This window comes from Phoenix dactylifera, chromosome 10 (genome assembly GCF_051530095.1).
Source record: "Phoenix dactylifera cultivar Ajwa chromosome 10, Ajwa_hap1_PhDact_Kaust_v1.1, whole genome shotgun sequence".
NCBI classification, from domain to species: domain Eukaryota; kingdom Viridiplantae; phylum Streptophyta; class Magnoliopsida; order Arecales; family Arecaceae; genus Phoenix; species Phoenix dactylifera.
The window spans coordinates 3,872,501-3,877,500 of NC_143199.1; positions in this window are offsets into that span (position 1 = coordinate 3,872,501).

The following is a 5,000-nucleotide window of genomic DNA, read 5'->3' on the forward strand; positions in this document are numbered from 1 at the left end:
GGGCTGCTGCCGCCGCGGCGGGCCTTCCGCTCCACTCCGCACAAGCCCGCCGTGGGCACTCGCTGCGGGCGTGCCCGGCACCGTTCGTCCTCGAGGGATTCGGCCCGTCGGCTCGCTCGGATGGGCCACGCGCAGCGGGCCCACGACGGAGCCGGCACGCTCCTTCTGCTGGCGCGGCGCTCGGTCTACGCCTCCGGCCGGCCGTTGCGGCGGCCGTGCACGGCGCTTCGGATCGGTCGGCCCGTCGTCCCGTCCCTGACGAAGTTTTCGCGGCCGCGCGCGCGCGGAGTTGGATCGGCCTTACTTGGTCCGATCCTTCGCCCTCGCATGTTGCGTGGGCTCGGTCCCGTCCCGTTCGGTGAAATCTTTGTCCGCTCTGGTGCGTCCCTGTGGGTTCCTTTGTCGGTTTTGCGGGTTCGGCCGGGCCTTCCGTGCCGGCCCGTCGGCTCGCTCGGATGGGCCCCGCGGAGTTGGCCCACGACGGAGCCGGCACGCTCCTTCCGCTGGTGCGGTGCTCGGACTATTCCTTCGGTCGGCCCTTGCGGCGGCCGTGCGCGGTGCTTCGGATCGGTCGGCCGGTCTTCCCGTCCCTCATGAAGTGTTCGCGGCCGCGCGCGCGCGGAGTTGGATCGGCCTTACTTGGTCCGATCCTTCGCCCTCGCATGTTCCGTGGGCTCGGTCCCGTCCTGTTCGGTGAAATCTTTGTCCGCTCTGGTGCGTCCCTGTGGGTTCCTTTGTCGGTTTTGCGGGTTCGGCCGGGCCTTCCGCGCCGGCCCGTCGGCTCGCTCGGATGGGCCCCGCGGAGTTGGCCCACGACGGAGCCGGCACGCTCCTTCCGCTGGTGCGGCTCTCGGTCTACGCCTCCAGCCGGCCCTTGTGGCGGCCGTGCGCGGCGCTTCGGTTCGGTCGGCCGGTCTTCCTGTCCCTCACGAAGTGCTCGCGGCCGCGCGCGCGCGGAGTTGGATCGGCCTTACTTGGTCCGATCCGTCGCCATCGCATGTTGCGTGGGCTCGGTCCCGTCTCGGTGAAATCTTGGGCCGCTTTGGTGCGTCCCTGTGGGTTCCTTTGTCGGTTTTGCGGGCTCGGCGCCGGGCCTTCCGCGCCGGTCCGTCGGCTCGCTCGGACGGACCGTGCGCAGGTGGTCCCCGACGGAGCCGGCACGCTCCTTCCGCTGGCGCGGCGCTCGGTCTATGCCTCCGGCCGGCCCTCGCGGCGGCCGTGCGCGGCGCTTCGGTTCGGTCGGCCGGTCGTCCCGTCCCTCACGAAGTTCCTGCGGCCGCGCGTGCGTGGAGCGGGATCGGCCTTACTTGGTCGGATCCGTCGCCCTCGCCTGTTGCGGGGGCTCGGTCCCGTCCCGTTCGGTGAAAGCTTTGCCCGCTCTGGTGCGTCCCCGTGGGTTCCTTTGTCGGTTTTGCGGCCTTGGCGGCGGGCCTTCCGTGTCGGCCCGTCGTGGGCCCGCTGCGCGTCCGTGCGCGGTGCTTCGGATCGGTAGGCCCGTCGTCTGGGTCCCTTACGAAGCTTTGCGCGACCGCTCCTTTGTCGCCGGTCCCCTGTTAGGGCTGACCGAGCCCTCCGTTCGCCCCCTGGCCCGTCGCATGGGCCCCCGGCGCCTCCGCGGCGCCCCACCGAAAACTGTCACGACGCGCATCCAGCGCCGACGAGGTCGCAGGTTACGTGCGGCAGCCGGGGGGCTAGGCCGAGCGGCGGCGGGCCCGCCCACGGACGGGCGCGGGGAGGAGCGCAGCCGGCACGCGGCGCGGAGCGGCGGCGGCATGCCGCCGGGCGGCCGTCGGCTCAACCGTGCCCGAGTCCCGCGGGCACCGCGTCGCCCGGCCGGCGCGAGCGGCGGCGGGCCCGCCCGCGGACGGGCGCGGGGAGGAGCGCAGCCGGCACGCGGCGCGGAGCGGCGGCGGCATGCCGCCGGGCGGCCGACGGCTCAACCATGCCCGAGTCCCGCGGGCACCGCGTCGCCCGGCCGGCGCGAGCGGCGGCGGGCCCGCCCGCGGACGGGCGCGGGGAGGAGCGCAGCCGGCACGCGGCGCGGAGCGGCGGCGGCATGCCGCCGGGCGGCCGACGGCTCAACCATGCCCGAGTCCCGCGGGCACCGCGTCGCCCGGCCGGCGCGAGCGCACGAGGGCGGGAGGCAACCGGGCGGCGCCTGCGGAACCGGATGCGACGGCCGGCACGGCCGGCGCGGCACGGCCCCGACGGGTCCGCACCGAAGACCAGCGCGGTGCGGATCGACCGCTGATGAGGTCAGAGGTTACGTGCGGCAGCCGGCCGGCTGGCCCGAGCGGCGGCCGGCACGCGACGGGGATCGAGCGGCCCCGACGGCTTGCAGCCGGGCGGCCGACGGCTAGGCCGTACCGGAGTCCCGCGGTCGTTCGGGCGAAGGGGCGCATGCTGCGGGAAAGGCCTGCGGCGGCGAACCGTCCGCCCGGCCGGCCAAGCCTTCCGCGGCGGCGCGCACGTGGCGGCGCGGCCGAGATGACCGAGCGAAGCCCCGGCGATGGGCGGCGCGCACGTGTCCGTGCGGCCGAGATGACCGAGCGAAGCCCGGGCGGCGCCCGCCGTGCGCCCTGCCGGATCGCGCCTTCCGCCGGCGCGCAACGCCGGTCCCGCGTTCCGGCCGCGGGAGAGGCCTGCGTCGGCGAACCGTCCGCCCCGCCGGCCGAACCTTCCGCGGCTGCGCGCACGTGTCCGTGCGGCCGAGATGACCGAGCGAAGCCCCGGCGACGGGCGGCGCCCGCCGTGCGCCCCGGCGGATTGCGCGGCCCGCCGGCGCGCAACGCCGGGCCCACGTTCCGGCTGCGGGAAAGGCCTGCGGCGGCGAACCGTCCGCCCCGCCGGCCGAACCTTGCGCGGCGGCGCTTACGTGTCCGTGCGGCAGAGATGACCGAGCAAGCTCCGGCGATGGGCGGCGCCCTCCGTGCGCCCCGCCGGATCGCCTGCGAGCGGCGAGCGTCCGGGCGGGCCCCTTTCGCAACTTCCCTCGGTACTCTAAACACCCCTTGCCTCTCGGTCTTCCCCCCGACCCTCTCGGTATTTGCTCGGATATGTGCATGCATCGTCCCTCGTCGCCTTCGGTTATCCTCCCCGGGGTGGGCTTTGCGCCGACGCGCCAACGGGGTGGTAGGGGGGCTGCAGCCGCGGCCGCCGCATTTCGCCATCCGCGCGTGCGCCGCCGGATCCGAGTGGAGGTCGCGGGCGACTCGTCGATGCTTGTACTAGGGGCGCATGCCGGCAGCCCCCCGCGGGGTGCGGGACCCCCGATCGGCGTGCGAGGGACGGGCGTCCGGGCGGGCCCCGTTTCCAACTTCCCTCGGAACATTAAAACCCCCCGACCCCCTCGGTCTTCGCTCCGGCCCTATCGCTATTGCTCGGATATGTGCATCCACCGTCCCTCGTTGCCTTCGGTTATCTACCCCAGGGTGGGCCTTGCGCCGATGCCCCGATGGGGTGGCAGGGGTGGGGCTGCCGCGGCCGGCGCGTTTCGGCATCCGCGCTTGGGGGCTCGGACCCGAGTGGAGGTCGCGGGCGGCTCGTCGATGCCTGCACCGGGAGCGCATGCCGGCAGCCCCCCGCGGGGCGCCGGACCCCCGATCGGCGTGCGATGGACGGGGGGAGGGGCGGGCCCGGTTTGCAAATTCCCTCGGTACTTTAAAATCTCACGGCCCTGTCGGTGCTCCCTCCGGCCCTATCGCCACTGCTCGGATATGTGCATCCACCGTCCCTCGTTGCCTTCGGTTATCTACCCCGCGGTGGGCTTTGCGCCGATGCCCCGATGGGGTGGCAGGGGGGCACGCTCTAGGCCGTGCCACGGGGCGCGGGCGCCGGCGCCGTACGTCCCTCGCGGCGGCCGTGAGCGGCACCTCGGCTTGCTCGGTCTGTCCTCCCGGGACGCGCGACCCGTGCGACCGGGACGCGCATCCCGTGCGACCGGGACGCGTGTCCGGGCCGTTCCCGTTTGCAACGCTCCTCGGTACTTTGGAACGCTTGGGGTGGGCTTTGGGCGGATGCCTCGCCGGGGTGGTAGGGAGGGGGGGCGGCTGCTGCCGCGGCGGGACTTCCGCTCCACTCCGCACAAGTCCGTCGCCTCGCGGCGGGCGCGCCCGGCACCGTTCGTCCCCGAGGGAGCCGGCACGCGCCCGCCGAGGCCCCGGCGCATGGGCGCCGCCGCCGGCCGTCCGCGCGGCGGCCGTGCGCCGGCTTCCTCCGTCGGCCCTCCCGGGATGCGCGACCCGTGCGACCGGGACGCGCATCCCGTGAGACCGGGACGCGTGTCCGGGCCGTTCCCGTTTGCAACGCTCCTCGGTACTTTGGAATGCTTGGGGTGGGCCTTGGGCGGATGCCCCGCCGGGGTGGTAGGGAGGGGGGGCTGCTGCTGCCGCGGCGGGACTTCCGCTCCACTCCGCACAAGTCCGTCGCCTCGCGGCGGGCGCGCCCGGCACCGTTCGTCCCCGAGGGAGCCGGCACGCGCCCGCCGAGGCCCCGGCGCATGGGCGCCGCCGCCGGCCGTCCGCGCGGCGGCCGTGCGCCGGCTTCCTCCGTCGGCCCTCCCGGGATGCGCGACCCGTGCGACCGGGACGCGCATCCCGTGAGACCGGGACGCGTGTCCGGGCCGTTCCCGTTTGCAACGCTCCTCGGTACTTTGGAACGCTTGGGGTGGGCCTTGGGCGGATGCCCCGCCGGGGTGGTAGGGAGGGGGGGCTGCTGCTGCCGCGGCGGGACTTCCGCTCCACTCCGCACAAGTCCGTCGCCTCGCGGCGGGCGGGCCCGGCACCGTTCGTCCCCGAGGGAGCCGGCCCGCGCCCGCCGAGGCCCCGGCGCATGGGCGCCCCCGCCGGCCGTCCGCGCGGCGGCCGTGCGCCGGCTTCCTCCGTCGGCCCTCCCGGGATGCGCGACCCGTGCGACCGGGACGCGCATCCCGTGCGACCGGGACGCGTGTCCGGGCGGTTCCCGTTTGCAACGCTCCTCGGTACTTTGGAACGCTTGGGGTG